Raw genomic sequence first — 21027 nt, forward strand, 5'->3', positions numbered from 1 at the left:
GTTTTCCATGTAGAATATCTTGGTGTTCATGTATTGGATATGTGTTGTTGATTAATTGTTTATGTGATGCATTAATTTTTGTTTGGACTGGTTCATCCACCCCCTTAGTCCTACCTTGGGTTCAACACTCATATCTTCATATCTCCTATCTATTTATTTGAAACTCAAAATACTCAATAATAGTCCCATCTTGATGAATGGATAGAACTAGGTTCATATATTTGATGTGATATCTTGCTAGTTCGAAGTTATTAAAGTCTTTTGGCTCCTCTCATTTAAAAAAATTGGCTTTTAATGTCATTGAACCCATAACTTCTTTTTCTCTTATTGCTTCACAAGTACCAAATTTCCCTCTCACTTATTTGTATTAACATGTGCACCACCACATAGTTATAGGCTAACAAGTAAGGTTCTTTAATACAATTGTAATGTCCATTTCTAGAATTTTAAGGAAATAAAAAAATTGAATTACAAACTACAATATTCACCAAATACCATAGACTAAATATTTACCAAATTATATTCAAACTGGAATAATTACCTATACTTGGAAACAACACAAATAAAATTGTACAAATTATTCAAATTCTAGCAATAAATTGTATGAATTGTGATTTGATCTCTACAACAAGGGATTATTATGACGTTCATTACACATCAAAACATAAAATGTTAACAAACAAAGCACACATCGACTCACTAAATTTTCTACAAATCCTTGAAGCTCCAATGCACTCCTTAAGAGAGCATGCTCTTAAGAACCAAAGTGCTTTCATTCTATGATTTTGATAATCAATGGATTTTTATCCACTAATCATAGTCTCATATTGATTTTCGTCCACAAAAGATCATTAAACATAAGCACCCAAAAGATACAATAATATAACATGCATAATGATAAATGAAATATTTTCTTAGTCTTATATCCCACCTAACACACAAATACCCATCTGGTCTACTGAGACCCAAAATGGTGTCAAGGCCCAAATTTGAACTTTCATTTGCTAAATCATAGGTCAACCTTATAGGCCTTACAAACTTCTTTGTTGGGCGTTCAAATTTTCTCCTGCCTTTTGACTTGGCATGGGTTAGGTGATGTGTTTGACCATTCATCCTCACTATGTCACTAAGTTCTTGCCATCCTTCCATTTTGGCATTAGTCAGGTGATATCCTCAAGCTTTGATTTTCACAAACACTTTAGCATGCATAAAGTAAGAAGGTATGATCCCCAACCACCCAGGACTTGTTGGCATGATTTGGGTAGCTAGTCTGATCCTCAGACTCTAATGACTCCTTAACATACAAATTGAGCAATAGATTCACTTTGAAACCACCAATGACTTTATGGCATGCATTAGGTAGTCGGTCAAACTTGCCACCTCCCATGGTCCTCTAATGTGCATTGAGTAGCATGTCCATCCTCCACCCTTGATAACTCTTTGTCACGGGACAAGTAGAAGCCCCAACTCTCAATCTTTGAAAAAGGACATGGCATAGATAAAAGTACACAAGCATGATTCATTAGATATATCTATGCTTTAGATCATCCATGATTACATGTTGCACCAAATTCTATCATTCATGAGAACTTTACTTTCTAGATCACTCATGAAGGGTTGAACTTCTCTAGTTTAGAGTAAGTATGGGAAGCTTATTGCTTTGTGGTTGGTAAAATTTACTTAATGATGCTCACTCTTTCTACCAAGTTTGAAGATATTCACTTCAAAATATTCTATTAGGAGATGTAGTATTTATTTTGACACTTGTCTACATGAGCATATACTTGGCCATATTGATTGTAAAAGGACTAAGTCATAATTGTATATCAAGAGCTATGCTATCTATCTCTTTGTAACATTTAATGTTGGATGATCTCTATGAATAAAAATGAAAATATTTTTTATCATCTATTTGATAAAAGTAACAAGTATTCTTGTTCAAAATTTATAAATATATGATTTTTAATTATTTTACTACATTAATTTATTGACTAAAGGAGAGTTCTATTCACATTCATTAGTTAGACATATTTATCGATCTCTTTTACCACATGTTATATATCAAGTGTGGGTGTTGCCACAATAGTGTATCCTACTTATGAGAGATCTTAATTTTTTGTCTAAAATCACATATTTTTTAGAAAAATGAATGATTTAAGCTTTAAGGGGTTCCATCTAAAGGGTTTAATTGAAGGGAGTTAGATTAAACCCCCTCAAATCAAACCCCTTTGGAAAGAAAACCACTATTTTAAAATCAAATCCTTGATGGAGTCTCCTCCAAACCTATTAAAATGTACACAAAAATTCAATTTTTGTTCATCTTTTGATGGTTCAAATGAAGTCATTTAGAAATTATAATTTTGTTTAAGTTTTCACCCTTAGTGTGAGCTTTTGAAAAAATATGTTTTTGAATATATTTAATTTTTTTTATTGGTAAGGAGGTATTATTTGTACTAGCCCGACAATAGTGAAGGTCACAAGAGGGACAACCCCTTCAACATTTATCACTTAGAATCACTTAATCTACTTTATTCATAAGTGATATCAATTTTTCACAATCCATAATATTGCTATGTGTTGTTTCTAGATTTAGACTATGTGTTCACACAGTCTAAATCTAGAAACAACACATAGCAACTTTATTCAACTAATAAGCCATAATAGAAGTCCAAGAGCCACCACTTGGAACTCCAAAGTTTAAGATGACACTTTGGGGATTCAAACATAGATCTCCATTTTGAGAACTTTATAGATTTGTCATTTAAGCACAACCCATGTGTGTGTGTGTGTGTGTGTGTGTGTGTGTGGAGGTTCAGAACCTCTTCGACTAAGAGCCAATGACAGAGAAGTATCCATTCCACCAAATTCACCTGGGGCACAATCCTGACCTTATCCCTTATGATGTTAAAGTCTTGCACTCAACAAGACTTGATCCCTAGTAAGTTCATTTAGAGCCATTCAACTTCACCAACAAATCAAGGACCTATTGACTTGATTATTATATTTATTTTCTATTTTTTAATGAACATAAATTTTCCACTGAACATCGATTTTTCACTCAACATCAAGATAGAAATACACCCACTACCACTGAAAGAGGAAAAGTCTGAAGTTTAGATTCATATGTCATCTCAAAGAATCAAACTATGTTATTTCAAAGGCTATTTCTTGAAAACATTAAACCTCTAATTTCAAGGCAATGGCTACGCAGCAGACAAAATGGTCCGCTGCCATGCCTTCTCCATCGGATACCCCCATGCCATCTCATGCCATCACGCTCGTCAATGGCCGTCCAATCAAAGGCAAACGGTCCCATTCACCCGTACATCACACGGAGCTCCCTGCCATTAATCCTGAATGCCCGGTTTTACGTGCTCTTCCTCCCATCAATCCTCAACGTGCAGTTTACCTGCTTTAAAAAATATTAATAAAAATAAAATGTTTATAATTTTTTTAAAATATTTTTTTCAAAAATTTTGTTTCCATGTTTTTCGATTATTTTATTCAATTGAATTATTTTTTAATAAATTTGGAAAAAATGTATGTTGATTTAAAAAAATAAATATTATCAAAATAAATATATTAATTCAACATGTTTCTTTTTTAATCCAAATAAATGTATAATGATTGTCATTGTGCCTAAAAATATATTTTCATTTTAGTGAATTTATTTAAACGGGTTGTTAATTACTATTTTAACCATTATATATCATTATTTTTTCCATGTTTATATTTTAATTTTTCTAACATATTTTCTCTATCAATCGATGCACTAATAATTTTAAATTATTCAACGACTATATTTTTAATGTACTAATAATTTTAAATTAAATTAATGATTTATACAAAATTAAATAGAAATTTTTTATACAATAAAAGTGGTATTATTCATAAAATTAAATTAATGTTTCATACATGAATAAGTTAACCATTTTTTCTCTCATTTATTGTTGTACCTATGTTTATCATTGATAACTTAGTTATACCAGATCAAGCTCTAGACAACTTGTTTTTGGACTATGATATAAGATAAATAGAAAACTAAGTGAATTATACATCTTGCCCTACTTATAAAGAATAGAACCAAATACTCATGCTTGTTAATTCGATAGAATAAAATAAACAATATTCTCATTTTAATGATGCCTTTTATTTTCTAAAATGGAGATGCTTTGAATATTTCAATATGAAGTTCTATGTTTTCCTTGAAGATGTAAATAGAACCCAGTTCATAGTTAAATCAATTATTAGTTTGAATGAGTTTTAAATTGGGACAAGATTCTATTTGGATAAGATATGTATGGAAAAGTACTAGTCAAATAAATCAAAATCCTACTAGACACCTATATAGTGTTTTAATGACTTGTTTACTATCAAGGGTTCTAGACAAGTTAGTTCATGTCTCTATTAGTTTTGGTGAATGTTTATAGTTTTGCATTCTTAATCAAGTGACAATTTCTTTGGTGTACACCTCAAAATCATTAAAAATTTACACAGCACATGACATGTTAGATGTCAAAACATATTTGAAGTATCATGTAAAAATAACATGACCCAAAGAAAATTGCATGCTAATGGCATAAAATGAATAAAATTCATAATGGATTTAGCCAATTTCTCACATACACAATAGTAGTCCAACTCAAAAATATAGTATGCAAATAATGTCTATATCTTGAAAAAACAAGCCACTCCATCCAAGATCCAATTTCTAAATAGAGTTTACACACTCAATAAATAATCCATTACAATAAAGTATCATACACCATAATGGTTATCCAGGAAAATATTGACCACGATCCTCCATTATAGTATCATCAATACCTGCACATATAATGAGCTAGTTATAAAATTAATTTACAAGTAAAAGAATCATTATTGATTGAAGTTCAATTCATAATGTTTTTACAAGTAAAAGACTCATTATTGATTGAAGTTCAATTCGTCATTTTTTTCCCAATCATTTAAAGCTGCAATAACATGCATATTTAACATGTCAACTTAAATAAAATTAATTTAGAAGTTAAAGATCCAAAATTTGATTGAAATTTAATTTTCAATTTTCTTACCATCTCTAGTTTGCATTGCATCCATTGTGTTGTTTGGGTAAGATCCGTAGGAAAGGGCAACATATGTTCTTCATGTATTTGTTGATCATTTAAAACTGCAAAAACATGCACATCAACTTAGATAAAATGTTCAACCGTAAAGCCACATTATCTAATTAATATGAAGAATATTATATTATTTAATACCTGGATTGGCTTATCGAAATGTCTGAGTGGGGATAACATTGGCCATTGAATACAAGCAATGTATATAACTCATACTGCACTTGAATAAACTATATCAATATGATGCTCTGCAAAAAGGATTAGAAAATCTATTTGATGGCAACACACACAAGAGCACAAGAAACAGACATTAGTGTTAGCAACAAAAGATTATCCTAAACAGGCATATCAAGAGAGATATTAAGCATGAAATAGAAAGCATATAAACATAGAATGAAATAGCTAATCAAGATGCTCATAGTTGCTCCTCCCTTGTTCCTCTCCTCTCCAAGTCCCAAATGAGTGTAGCTCTCAGCTTTTAGCACTAGCCATGGATGCCATATGGAGATTCAAGATGGTTGAATATGATAAGCAAATACTATGCAAGAGTAGATAGTGATGCTATGAAAAAGCTCTATGCTAATGCCAGTATAACAACAATACTCTAATGCTTCTCTCTCTTTGCTTGAGGAGAAGGGTTCTATTTATAGAAGAAATGGAGAAATGAAGGGTTAAGATTGAATGGTTTAATCAAGGGCCAAGTTTGAAAGTTGGAGATCCATGTGCACAATTGGCACCAATAAAATGGTGACAAGTGTCAACATAGGATTGGCTTGAGAGAAGAGGTTGGAGGCATTAAAGGCCTGAGAAGACTTCATGGTTATCTAGAAGGTAAGGGTCAAGCCTAAGTTAGGATTACCCACTAGATTAGGAGTTAATGCAAGGTTAAACCTTTGTGCAAATGATTAAGAGATAATCATGGTCAAAGCATTAATGGCCTGATGAAACCTTTGGGTTGGGTAGAGGTTCAGTCAAAACAAATGTTTTAACCATGTGGGAGGGTTTGAGGTAACCATTAATGGTTATTGGAGACTTTGGGGATTAAGTGGTTGAAGGTTGAAAGCTTTCAATGGTTATCAAAGACTTTGAGGGTTAATTTGTTGAACACACAAAGCATTAATTGCTTTTCAAAGACTTTGGAGTCTTTGAGAAGTGACTCCAATTTGCTTAGGAATGTGACAATATTTAGGGGATGGACTAGGCTAATTAGGAAGGGTTTAGAAGAATCTAGAAGGGGTTTAGGCATACAAGTGGATTTTGTAGGAAAATGCAAGTGGGAGAAATTTTGGTATTTTCAATTAAAATAAAATCATTTATTTCAATTAAATGGTGTAATTTGCATTTGGATAAATATTCAAATAAATATTAATTTATTTAAATGAGAAAAATGAAGATAAAGCATTAAAATGCTTGAAGACTTTGAGGGAAACCATTAAAGGCTTGAAGACTTTAAGGAAAACCATTAAAGTCTTAAGAAGACTATAGAAGGAAGCCATCAAGTTTGAAGACTTTAAAGCCATCAAGTTTGACTACTTTAAGGGAAACCATTAAAGGTTTCAAGTGGGTGAGGATAAATAGGATTTTAAATAAATAATTTATTTAAAATAGTTGTGCAACTTGCTTTTGTAGGAAAATACAAGTGGGTGGAGGATAAAGGTGATTTAAATAAATGTTAATTTATTTAAATGTGAGAGGTGGGATTTTGGGGGATTTAAATAAATATTAATTTATTTAAATGTGAGAGAAGATTTAATTAAATAAATATGATTTATTTATTTAATTAATGGTCTGAATTTGGTTAAGTGAATTAAATCAAATAAATCAAATAATTTATTTAATTAATAGGAGAAGAGGGTTAAGATGAATTAATTAAATATATTAATTTAATTAATTATTAATTGATGGTTAAATAATCAAATAAATATTAAATATTCATTTAATTAAGTGGACAGATTTATGTGACTACATTTGCCCCTCTTTGAGACGGTGCAGTTTATCGCATCGTTTCAAAGAAAGAAAAATAGGTGTGAAGAAATGCCCCATAAAATGTAAATTTAATGGGTGGTATGCCCCCTCGAGAGATGGGCCGAATTTTATTATTTTGAAAAATCAGGCGATCTCTCGAAAAAGAATGAAAAGTGGAGGGGAGGTAGAATAGAAGAAATTAGAACTAATGATGAAAGAATGGGAGAAAATGGAGTGAATATGAAGAAACAACAAGCCAGCGAGTACCCTGAGGTCATGCAAGAGATACATAGCAGATGTAGTGTGGGGTTTTGATTGATGCTATACAATTGATCAAAATTGGTTGGACAATCTGGTGCAATCGGTTGAATTGCCCCGATCAAGTCAAAGCGTGACAGTTGATGTCAGTTGGTCGCTTGGACATGATAAAGTCTGAGTAAGTGAATCAAAGTGACCTGATGGTGACTTAGACAATTGATGTAATTGCCCGATGAAGTCAAGGTATATGAAGCAAAATACTCGTTGAGACGTAGACAATTGATGTAATTGTCTGTTGGATTGTGTTTGATTGGTTGATCAATTGATAGTGTGTGCATCTGATGGATGGTTGTGGGGAATCATGGTAGCCCCGTTGAGACTAGGTCATTATGATAAATGCCTGATGTAGTCTAGGATTACCATGATCGATTACCTGTTGAGACCCGAAGATACTTGATCAGAGTATCTGTTGATAGTCTAGGTGTGTGGGAGTCGATGTATCTGTGTAGAAAGAGTAACTGGCTTAATTTTGTGGATGAGTGAGGATGGGAAGCGATGAAGGGATTAGGATGATGTTGATGATCAAGATAGGGAGGGTGAGGGGGGATTTGATGTTAGATAGAAGATATGGAGGACTAGGACCGAGTCCTATGGAAGAAGATGAGTAAAATAGAGTATGCATTATTATGACTACGTATGCATGATATGCAGCTATTATGAATGTATGGATGGATGGAATGCAACGAAATGCAATATATACAAATGAGATGGAATGATGATCCATGGTGCTTTATTTTTCATCATTGAGCTTTAAAATGTTGTAAGAAAATACAAGCAACTTGACATAAAGATTCAAGATGACCAGAGTATTTCTTACATGGATTTTGATATAGCAAGTTAATACAAGCAACTTGATATAATGGATCAAGTTGACCTGAGTATTGCTTGCGGAACAGACAAGGATTAGCTCCTTTCGTGCATGACTTGGATCGTCCTCCTTGATCTTAGGCTGATCATATCCTGAGACAAGTGCATACTGTACTAAGAAATAAAACCTTTATCCAATGTGGATGAGGAGGAACCAAAGAATGAGCATTGTACCTGTAAACAAACAGTATATACATAAAGAATAAAGAATAAGGATCCTTGGTAATGGTTCATGCTCATATGGTCGAGGTATACGCTATAGTCAACAAGCCGTAGTGATCTATGACTGTATTTTGCATAAGATCACATAGCTTAGTGAACTTCCCACGTAGACACCATTAGTACATGCCCTAGTACTTCATCGGAAGTAATGCGCAAACGATACAAAACAATGCTGCAAGATCCTGATACAGATAAACAAACGATTGTACTCACAAATCAACCAAGTATCTGATAGCTTAACATAATTTTCTTGTCAAAGAAAATGTCACTTTTGTCTTTGTTTTGGTAAGGAATGATGCATCCTTGTTGAAGACAGTTTGATTGTTGATGTTGAGTGTGTGGTTGATTGGTAAATGGTCATTGTGTGAGTAGTTTGTCAATGTTTGTTTTGTATCTGATCGGATGAATATGTACAAGGTGTTGTCATGTTTTTGGGTGATTTTCGATGGTTTTTCGATGTTTTTGGATTTTGTGTAATAGTTTTTGAATGTTTGTGGATTTTGTGAGTCATTTTTGAATGTTTTTGATATTTTCTGGGACATTTTTGAATGTTTTTGATATTTTTGATGATTGCCTGAATGAAGAGCGTAATGACACATAAGACAATGTAGAATCCACTTCCATCAATAGGTTAAGGGTATTGCCCCCAGTTTTTAGACCTGACTATGAAAAGGTGGGATGCTAGACGCATGGAGTACTTTCTTAATGACAGATGAATAACAAGCCATGGCTTTGGATGGATGGATGTATGTATGAAGTAAATGTGATCGCAACAAGTCTGAAAAGATAATGGAGCCATAGCCCTTACGAGTGGCGCCTGTTTGCCAGGTTTTTACCATCGCACTTACCCAAGGTGCCACCGGAGTGGTTGTTCACCGTTTGGATGCATGATTTTTCTTTACTTTTATTGAATATTTTTGTATTTTCTTTAGGACATTTTCTGAATGTTTTTGATATTTTCTGATATGTAGGGGAGCCTGATGCTTTGTATACCTTAGGTATAAAACCGTTTGAGGTGCATGCTATTGATTGGATTTGCGAGCGGTTCTCCGTCTGATGTAGCCAACTGATATGCCCCAGACCCGAATACAACAGTGACAACATATGGGCCCAACCAGTTTGATTCAAACTTTCCTTGATGTTCTCTGTTTGGTTGGTTGCGAGGATTTTCTCGAAGAACAAGATCACCTACCTCAAATGTACGAGATCTAACTCGGTGATTGTAGCTTCTACTCATGCGCTGCTGATAGGCTTTGAGGTGATTGTATGCAGCTTGTCGCTTCTCCTGAAGACGGGACACTCTGTATGCTTCATCATCGATGAGATTATGCAAGGAAACTCGTAATGATGGTATCTCGACCTCAATAGGTAAGATAGCTTCAGCACCATAGACCAATGAATAAGGAGTTGCGCCTGTAGGGGTTCGAATGCTAGTTCGATATGCCCATAATGCTGGATTCAATTGAACATGCCAATCACGACCGACATCATTAACCGTCTTCTTCAGGATTCGCAATATGTTTTTATTGGATGCCTCGGCCTGACCATTGCCTTGTGGGTAATAGGGAGTGGAAAAGCGGTGTTGGATATGAAATTTCTCACAAAGCTCACGGACATCCTGATTTTTGAAAGGAAGACCATTATCTGTGATGATGGACATGGGCACACCATATCGGCAGATGATGTAGTTGAGGATGAATGAGGCGATCTGCTTGCCGGTGACTTGGGTAAGTGGAACAGCTTCGATCCACTTGGTGAAATATTCGGTGGCGGTAATAATGAATTTATGGCCGTTGGATGAAGATGGATGAATCTTACCCACAAGGTCAAGGCCCCATTGACAGAAAGGCCATGGTGTCGTGATTGGTTGCAGTTCCTGGGCCGGTGCATGTATCAGGTCGCCATGAACTTGACATTTCTTGCATTTCCTAACAAAGTAGTAGGAATCCTTTTCCATAGATGGCCAATAATATCCAGCTCGCATGAGTTTCTTGGCTAGTGACGGACCACTTGAGTGAGTCCCGCAAATTCCTTCATGTACCTCTTCCAAAGCCTTTGTTATCTCATCTTGTTCCAGACATCGAAGGAGAGTACCATCAAGACCGTGTTGGTATAGGGTTTCGGCAATAATGGTATATCGAGCAGTTTGGCGAATGAAGGTTTTACGTTGGTTATTTGATTGGTTGGGAGGAAGGGTGTGATCGCGGAGATAGGTGTAGAACTCACCGTACCATGGGGATTCAGAATCGACAAGGCGACATATCATCTCGGATTCAGGGGTATCATTATCGGGGATCCAAAGCTATTCTACCAAGAACTCGTAGCATGTTGAATTTTGTGGAAGATCTAGGAGAGATGCGATGGTAGCCATAGCGTCAGCAGCTCGATTCTGATCTCTTGGTATCTGCTCAAAAGTGATAGTAGTAAATGATGTCTTTAGATTGTCCACCATTTGCTTGTATGGCATGAGTTTATCATCTTTGGTCTGATACTCATCTGTTGCTTGTCGAATGACTAGTTGGGAATCGCCATATACTTGCAGTTCTTTTAATTTCCATTGTATGGCTAATCTGAGTCCTGTGATCAAGGCCTCATACTCTGCTATGTTGTTTGTGCATGGAAATGTGAGCCTGTAAGACTTCGGGATGCTATCACCCTGAGGTGTGATAAACAGAATGCCTGCCCCTGAGCCGTGCCTAGTGTATGAACCATCAAAATATAGTTTCCATGGTTGTGCTGTTGTGATCATGAATATCTCTTCATCTAGAAAATTGGAAATGAGAGGATGATCACCTATGAGAGGTGCATCAGCCAGCTGATCTGCAATAACCTGACCTTTGATAGCTTTACGATCCACATACTCAATATCAAATTCACTTAGAATCATCACCCATTTGGCTAAGCGACCTGTCAATCCTGCTTTGCTGAGTAAGTACTTGAGTGGATCAATCTTTGCGATGAGTTGTACCTTGTGTGTTAACAGGTAGTGCCTTAGTTTAGTGGCTGCCAAGATTACTGCTAGGCAAGCTCGCTCAATAGGTGTGTAATTGAGTTCATAGCCCACTAGTGTGCGAGAGATATAGTAAACAACACACTCTTTTCCTTCTGCATTATGTTGTGCTAGTAGTACACCCAATGCTGTACTTGTTGCTGAGATATAAAGTAACAACGGTCTACTTGGATCTGGTGGCATCAGCAATGGTGGATTCATGAGATAGTCTTTAAGCGCCTGAAATGCTTGCTGGCATCTGTCATCCCACTGAAAGCGGATGTTCTTGTGTAGCAAGTGTGTGAAGGGGTGACACTTATCAGCCAATTGTGCAATGAATCTTCGAATGGATTGAAGTCGTCCTTGTAGTGTTCTTAGCTGACTGATATTCCTTGGAGGTGGCATGTCCATGATTGCCTTAACCTTTGCCGGATCGACCTCAATGCCTTTGTTTGAGATAATGTATCCTAGAAGCTTCCCGGAGGTCACTCCAAATACACATTTCTTTGGGTTGAGTCGAACATGGTATTGTTCCAGTCTATCAAAGATTTTATCTAAGATGTGAAGATGTACTTCTCTAGTAAGTGATTTTGCTAGTAAATCATCCACATAATCTTCCATTATAGTATGCATCATGTCATGGAAGATGGTGGTCATTGCTCTTTGATAGGTCGCTCCTGCATTCTTTAGACCGAAAGGCATTACATTCCAGCAGTATGTGCCCCATGGACATGTGAAGGCTGTCTTATGTTGGTCCTCTGGTGCGATCTTTATTTGATTGTATCCTAAAAAGCCATCCATGAGTGAAAGCATCGCATGTCCTGCTGTCAAATCTACTATGATGTCGATATTTGGTAGAGGGAAGTCATCCTTAGGACATGCCTTATTCAGATCTCTGAAGTCTGTACAAATGCAGATGCCCCCTTTTGGTTTGCCAACTGGCACAATGTTGGAGATCCATTCTGCATAATCAATTGGTCTAATGAAACCAACATCTAGGAGTTTCTTAAGTTCTGTTTTGACTAGTACGGCAATCTGAGGATGCATCTTACGAAGCTTCTGCTTGACAGGTTTGGCTCCTTTTGCTACTGTGAGATGATGCATGACTAAATCAGGATCCAGCCCAGGCATGTCTGCATATGACCATGCAAAGTTGATCTGACGCTGCTAGAAGAACTCTATAAATTGAGGCTGTTCCTCTAGAGTGAGAAGAGATGCCAAATGTATGATATGAGGGTTTTCAGGAGTCCCCACATTGTATTCTTTGGTCTCCTCAATGAGGATCGTTGATCGTTCCTGTTGTGCATTAGCAGGGAGAATGTCAAACCCTTCATCCTCAGGTGCCTCAGAGAGGTTTTCACCGTTGGATACGCTCTTTCTTTTTACTTTTGTTGGATCAAACAGTGCCACCGTGTGGTTTTCACTAGAAGATCCATGTTTTAATGTTATATTTTTGCAGCTGAAGGGTTTGGCATCCGCCCCGAAGTATGCTGCGCTATTAAGTTCAATGGCGAATCCAGCTTTGTGATCCCCGCTTGGTAGATTATCCCTTAATTCCAAAAAGTCAATGATAGCCTCATCGTTTTGGAAGAGGTCAAGACATGGGGGATTCGATTGGTTCCATTCGATGAGTTTAGGGTGGATAATGGGCATTACTTCATCGATTAGGTTAAGTGCAGGAGATGTATCCGTGAGGGTTAAGACAGTGTGGTGAAGGTCGTTGATGGTACTCTCCCTGTCAGAATCGGGCGTAGGATGAGACGTAGGGTCTGTGGAAGATGTTTCCAGCTCAGGTACCCAAGTGGTCTTTATCTGTGCTTCTCCGTAAACAGGGATGTCTTTGCGTGGCGGAGGTGGTGATGTGTCTTCCTCATCTGAAGTGTTAAGCTGTACAGAATCAAATTCCCACTCATGTGAGTCAGTCTCTGAATCACTTTCCAGCATCCGATTGCTATACCATACTGGGATGTCGCTGGAGTTGAATACTGCAGGCGTGATTGGTTTATGTACCTTTGTGGTGATCAGTGCTGTAGGAACCGTGATGGGGATTAAAGGATTTGTCACTGGAAGTATCGGCAGTGTTGATTTAGTGGTTTCTATTGGAATGGCTGGTGCCATAGATGCTGCTGCGGGTTCTGATACAGTTGTGGCTGCGAATGATTTTATTGATGTGATGGCTGCCGCGGATGGGATTACTGGTTCGATTGGTGGGATGTTTGGCATTGGTGATGGTTGTGGTGGAGTTGTGAGCCTTGATGGGGCAGTGGGGATATGGCTTGATGGTGCTTTGATTATGAAAGGTGTCCTCTTTGTCGTAGGTGGGCAAAATGGTTTGCTGGGTTTTCCTTTGAATCTGAGTTTAGGAAGGATCTCTTTTTCAAAGCCTAGGCCTGTATTACCTTTGGGCTTGAACTCTGGCAGCAGTGGTTCATGTTGTCCTTGTTTGCAGTATCCCAAAGCACTCTGACCATCATATCCCATTCTTTGCATAATGAGGAGGCCTTTGCCATATTGTTCTGTAGGAAGTGTAACTCGCGGTATGTCAGTGGTGATGGGATCTTTATAGATCCAGTCTGCTAGGTCCTCATCTTGTGTTTCTTCCTCTTGACTCTTTCCAAGGATAAAAGGCGTCAAAGCACATGCGGACATGACTATGGGTTTTTGGAGTAACTGCTGTGGTTTACCATGTGTTCTAGGAGAAGTGGGCATTTGTCCTACACAAAAGAGCTGACTCAAGTTATATTCCCCGGGACCTTCCTCGGCGACTTTCATCTTAAGCTTTTCTTGCTTGGGTATAGGGGTGTTCGAACTGGCAAGAGAGGCGGGACTTACATATGATGTGGAGGAAATGGCTTCCCTATTATTAGGAACAGTAATTTCTGGTTGATGGCTGATATTATGGCAAAATGCAAAGGGATTTGCATCACCCAGGATTGTGATCTCTGCACCATTATGTGGGAACTTGATACATTGATGGTAGGTAGATGGAACGGCTTTCATGGCATGTATCCAAGGTCTCCCTAATAATAGATTATATGGCAGAGGAAGGTCCAGAACCTGATAGATGATGTGCTTTACCACAAGGCCCACTCGGATTGGTAGCACCACCGCTCCTTTGGATGAACGCTCTGCATCATCATAGGCCTTGATGGTGATCTTCTTGCGAGGATCCACTGATTCTATTGCATATCCCAATGCTGTGACCAACTGTAGTGTACAAATGTTTAGGCCTGCTCCATTATCTATCAAGACTCACTTGATCCTGTGTTGGTTGATAAAGCCTTCAATGTGTAGTGAAGCGTTATGAGGTTGTTGGAAAGAAGAGTTGTCACTTTCGAAAAAAGTGAGACAAGGTGATGACTTTAGATTTCCAACCATGGCTTGAAATTGGTCTGTGTTCAGGTTTGCAGGGACTGACACCTCTTGGAGTGCTTGATCCAAGATAGTTTTATGAGATGGTGATAGGCATAATAGCTCTAAAATGGATATGAGCGCAGGGGTTTTGTCTAATTGTTCCACAAGATTGTATTGCTTTGGGACGGAGGTGGTGCCCTGTGGAGCTGCCTTGATGGTGACCTTGCCATGACGTGTAACAACATTGCAATTTGAGGTGGGATTTTTGAAGGTTATAGTTGCAATTTGTTCACTGGCATCATATAGGTGATTTATAATGTAGTTATACATAGCCTGCGTATAATCAGTGGTATCAGTGCCTCCCCGAGAAGTGGAAGGACCCCTTTGATCTTGTGATGGAAGTGGATTCTTGAACATCAGATGATCATTATTGGTCATTTTTGGGTCATGTCCTTCAATTTCAATTTCTCCTCGATCAATAAGATCCTGAATGAGATCCTTCAATCGGTGACAATTACTTGTCTTGTGTCCTCGTCCTTGATGGAACTCACAGTGTTCAGTATCTCTCCACCATGCTGATTTGACCTGAGGCTCATAGTTGGATAGTTTAGGTAGAGTGACCAAATTCTGAGAAAGGAGTTGTCGCAACACTGTTTCAATGGGTTCCCCTAAGGGAGTGTATGTGCGTTTTTGTTTTTGTGGACGAGGTCTTGGTTCATCATGAGATGTGATGCGACCTTGATTGGAAGGAACATTTGTGTTATTTTAAGGTGGAGGATTTTGTCCTGCAAATCGAACCACAGGTTGTGCATTTTGGATAGTTCGAGCATCCACAACCCCATCGTTGACGATATTTTTATTCTTGTTCCAGAAGTTTGGTTTATCACTATTGAAGCGCGGGCGAGGACCATCTTTTGGTTCATTAAAGATTTTGATGAGTCCTTTCTTGATGAGTGCCCTTTCACATTTTATACCCTTGGTGATCATATCGTTAAAGGAGTCTGTGTCTTTGACATCCAGGTGAAATTCCATTTCTTCATTTAAGTTGGAAATGAAAATTTCCACTAGTTCTCGTTCAGGTAACTGAAGAGAACGTCTGCTAGACATTTGGCGCCATCGTTGCAGGAATACTGAGAATAGTTCACTTGGTTTTTGTTTGGTGTTGCATAGATCAGCCATGGTGATGTCGCGTTCAATGTTATAAGAGTAATGAGATAGGAACTTCTGGATGAGTTCCTCAAATGTTCTAATGCCACCTGGAAGTCGGGAAAACCATGATGTGGTTGTTCCTCCCAAGCTTTGGGGAAAGAGGCGCATTAGGTATGTGTCCTCATAAGCCACTTCAAGACAAGCGGAATGAAATTCTCGAACATGATCACGAGGATCTCCCTTTCCTCTATATTTTTCTAATTTTGGTGTTTCGAATCCTCGTGGAAAGGGTGGCATATAAAGATTCCTATCAAACGGATAGGGACAGATGTCGTTAAGTGAAAATTGATTGGTCTTAACACCACTATGAAGTTGTTGGGCGAGATTCTCGACTTGTTGCCGCAACATCTCCATTTCATTTGGAGGAGGAGGTGGTGGGTTACCTCGAGGAATGTTATATCTGATTTGATTTCTACCCCTTTCCTCCTCATGGCGACTTTGTCTTTCTGATGCTTGTCTTAATTGGGCAAGATCAAAGTCCGAGGGGAGTTTGGCTCCTTCTTGAGCGAGTTTTAAGAAGTGAGCATCCGCATTGCTCCTTAATATTTCATCAAATAATCTGTTGAAGTGAGGGTTATGCTGAGCCCTTTCGATTGTTGAAGGAGTGGGAGTACTTGGGTTTTCATCAGTTACAGTTCCTCCAAGTGCTTCTTGAAATTCATTGAGGTTGTCTTCTTCTTCCTCAATTTCTATTTCTCATTGCCTTGATCGCGATCGGGTTTGAGCCATTTTTGTTTGTAAGTTTGTGTTTGAAGTTGATTGAAGATGATGATGAGTTTTTTTGATGAAAGATGGATGATTAGTGGTTTGTATGGTATGTAAATCTCTAGCACTCTAAAGGCAGATGTAACCAGAATTCCTTCTTTGAATTGCTTGTTTGTTTTGAAGATTTTGGATGTGATAAGGTGTAGAGAAATCTGAGATGTGTTACAGATTTTGACTACCTAGCAGTGAGAGGATTCACTCATGAACTAGTTTTAACCTGCGTCGATGTGTCTCTTAGGATGAGCTTATCCTAGATGTAGAAACAATCTAAAAGGTGATGTGTTGTATTTGATTCAAGCAATATCTAAAAAGGGATCTTGGGACAAGAACCTCTGAATGTTTTGAGAGTTGGAACGGATTTTGATGATGAAGTGATGATGAATGAGTAAGATGATGGATGTTTTGTTTTCAACTTTCAATAAAAACTTTGTGTTACAAATGGAACAAACTCTACCTCCTCCCTTTCAGGCGTTGGTGGCACTTCTCGAGCTGTGTTGTAGGTGATACAGATGTTTGGGAAGAAATTGGGATTAATCTTTTCTCCTTGATTTTTGTGATAACTCAGAGCTCTATACTGCATAAAAGCTCTGTGGTTCAATGATTTGGAATCAAACTCGTTTGTTTTGCCTTGAAGGTATAGATGCATGCGATGTAGAAAGACTCTGTGAGACAAAGATTTGTCTATTGAGATAGAAGAATTTCCTCCTTTTGATTAAAGCCTTTGAGCTTAATGGTCTTCTTTTCAAGGTAATATTCTGATGACGCTTCTTCTTTCGCAAGATGTGAAGAATGGTCATAAATTTTGACTCTTTGTTTGTTTGCACTTTGTTTTTGATGTTTTTGGTTGTTTTTGAGAAATGTTGGATGAATACTTTGTTTTTGGGATTGATTTTCTGACTTTTCTTTGACAAGAAAACAAAGCAAGCACACAAACACAAGAATGTTGCCTCAAAGGCACAAATGAGTATGGGTCTAGATCAACCCAATTCTTGGACTTGTTTTTGACCCTTCCTTTAGATTTATTTTAAGGTGTAGTTCCAAAGCCTGAAGTCGGCTCAATTTGCACTAGGTCTGTAAAACGAACACACTTCAAACACTTTTTATCCCTAAGGTCAAATGGCCAGTTGTGATTAATTTAGCCCACATCTTGATATTTCTTCGACTTTGGTACTACATATCTTATGAATCCCGCCGTGGCAGGTAAGGATGTGATATACTAAGTCTTGCAGGAGCATAACAAATAGATGATCCCTATGATGGGGGAGTCACCACTTTTATCAAGCCACAAGTGACTTTTCAAAAAGCTATGTTTCTACTCAAGGAAATATGTATGGTGAGTATCTTGGGAGAAAAACCATCTATGCTCTTGCACTAAATTATATCGCAAATATCCTCAATCAATAGAATGGGTGGGCTACTACTTAAAGGTGTTTAGTCATGTTCGATGTTTTTGGACATAAGTTCATTCTGCAGTGACTCACTTCAGAGCCTTGTAACTGGTGGTGGGGCCCATTTGTCCTTTCGGCCAGTTACACTGTAGGAACAGCTATACCCAAGGCTACAGCTTTCGCTCACACCTGATTTCTATAGCGGCTCGAAGGATTTACCGCTCAAGGTCGTTCCCAAGAGTGATGTGTCTCTTGGCAGGCCTCTCTTAAAAAGATAAAATTTTGAGTGTTACTAACACTTTTCTCTTGCACCTAGGACCACGAAAGCCAAGGGAGAGGATAGTGTGTGTTAGAAGTAGGACCACTCGACCAACTCTTTGCACAAGTGTGCCAAGCACGAAAAACACTTGTTCTTTTTAATCTGTCATTGCAATGTGATCTAACTATTTGGAGATGTTGCTCCAACAATCATGGTGTTCTTTTTAATTTTCAAAGGCAATTGTTTGAGTAAACTAGAATTTGAAAATCCTGGTCAACTTAATGAAAAACACGTTTGCATGAAGTAAAATTGCTTTGAAAATGAGACAAGTTGATTGTGATTTTATTTGCACCAAAAATGGAAGTGTGGATTGTGAGTTTTATCTTGATGCAAGAAATAAAATTTGCCTTGTTGATTTTAAGCACCAAAACGAAGTTTGTTTCCTAACTTGCAAAAAAAAATAAAGTTGTTTTTGTATAAGTTTGTGGTTCTTTTTACCTTTGAACAATGAAATTCTTTTTAAGAGCCCCAAACAAATGTGTGATTCTTTTTTAAAAGCCCAAATTTGAAATGTGAAGTTAATTTTAAACCAAAATAAAAAGTGAATTCATTTTTAAAACCAACTTCAAAAAACAAGTTAGTAAAAAATATAAATCTACTTTTTAATCTAATTTAAATCTGCACAAAAGAGAAAAATAGTTAGTAAAATCCGCCTATTTGGTGGGCTTCTACAAGCCTAATTTTTTTTTTTTTTTTTGGTTACAAGGTGATTTGTACAACGTTTTGTTACAATAGCACTAGTCTGTGTTTGAATAGAGGCACTATTTAACACAAACGCACTAAAAGAAAGGGAAAGACAGAGAAGGGAAAAGCACTGAAAAAGAGTGAATAGCGCCAAAATAATGTCAAACGCACCAAAACAGTGTCAAAAGCGCAACCTGTGTGACATTTTCAACATTCAAACATGTTATTGGTTAAAAAAAAAAGTTGATCTTTTTGGTGTTTGGATTCACGTCGGGTTCACCAAATGATGCTCTGCAAAAAGGATTAGAAAATCTATTTGATGGCAACACACACAAGAGCACAAGAAACAGACATTAGTGTTAGCAACAAAAGATTATCCTAAACAGGCATATCAAGAGAGATATTAAGCATGAAATAGAAAGCATATAAACATAGAATGAAATAGCTAATCAAGATGCTCATAGTTGCTCCTCCCTTGTTCCTCTCCTTTCCAAGTCCCAAATGAGTGTAGCTCTCAGCTTTTAGCACTAGCCATGGATGCCATATGGAGATTCAAGATGGTTGAATATGATAAGCAAATACTATGCAAGAGTAGATAGTGATGCTATGAAAAAGCTCTATGCTAATGCCAGTATAACAACAATACTCTAATGCTTCTCTCTCTTTGCTTGAGGAGAAGGGTTCTATTTATTGAAGAAATGGAGAAATGAAGGGTTAAGATTGAATGGTTTAATCAAGGGCCAAGTTTGAAAGTTGGGGATCCATGTGCACAATTGGCACCAATAAAATGGTGACAAGTGTCAACATAGGATTGGGTTGAGAGAAGAGGTTGGATGCATTAAAGGCCTGAGAAGACTTCATGGTTATCTAGAAGGTAAGGGTCAAGCCTAAGTTGGGATTACCCACTGGATTAGGAGTTAATGCAAGGTTAAACCTTTGTGCAAATGATTAAGAGATAATCATGGTCAAAGCATTAATGGCCTGATGAGACCTTTGGGTTGGGTAGAGGTTCAGTCAAAACAAATGTTTTAACCATGTGGGAGGGTTTGAGGTAACCATTAATGGTTATTGGAGACTTTGGGGATTAAGTGGTTGAAGGTTGAAAGCTTTCAATGGTTATCAAAGACTTTGAGGGTTAATTTGTTGAACACACAAAGCATTAATTGCTTTTCAAAGACTTTGGAGTCTTTGAGAAGTGACTCCAATTTGCTTAGGAATGTGACAATATTTAGGGGATGGATTAGGCTAATTAGGAAGGGTTTAGAAGAATCTAGAAGGGGTTTAGGCATACAAGTGGATTTTGTAGGAAAATGCAAGTGGGAGAAATTTTGGTATTTTCAATTAAAATAAAATCATTTATTTCAATTAAATGGTGTAATTTGCATTTGGATAAATATTCAAATAAATATTAATTTATTTAAATGAGAAAAATGAAGATAAAGCATTAAAATGCTTGAAGACTTTGAGGGAAACCATTAAAGGCTTGAAGACTTTAAGGAAAACCATTAAAGTCTTAAGAAGACTATAGAAGGAAGCCATCAAGTTTGAAGACTTTAAAGCCATCAAGTTTGACTACTTTAAGGGAAACCATTAAAGGTTTCAAGTGGGTGAGGATAAATAGGATTTTAAATAAATAATTTATTTAAAATAGTTGTGCAACTTGCTTTTGTAGGAAAATACAAGTGGGTGGAGGATAAAGGTGATTTAAATAAATGTTAATTTATTTAAATGTGAGAGGTGGGATTTTGGGGGATTTAAATAAATATTAATTTATTTAAATGTGAGAGAAGATTTAATTAAATAAATATGATTTATTTATTTAATTAATGGTCT

General features: G+C 37.0%; 1 long non-coding RNA gene across 1 annotated transcript; it reads right to left on the reverse strand.

Annotated features, from left to right (window-relative positions):
• Positions 1 to 4570: 4570 nt before the first annotated feature.
• LOC131859764 (uncharacterized) lies at positions 4571 to 5329 on the reverse strand. Its single transcript, XR_009359344.1, has 3 exons — positions 5256 to 5329; positions 5070 to 5164; positions 4571 to 4824 (listed from the first exon to the last, which is right to left on the reverse strand). It is a non-coding gene; the product is annotated as an uncharacterized LOC131859764 (long non-coding RNA).
• Between the last annotated feature and the right edge of the window lie 15698 nt (positions 5330 to 21027).

Source organism: Cryptomeria japonica, chromosome 11 (genome assembly GCF_030272615.1).
Source record: "Cryptomeria japonica chromosome 11, Sugi_1.0, whole genome shotgun sequence".
Lineage (NCBI taxonomy): Eukaryota > Viridiplantae > Streptophyta > Pinopsida > Cupressales > Cupressaceae > Cryptomeria > Cryptomeria japonica.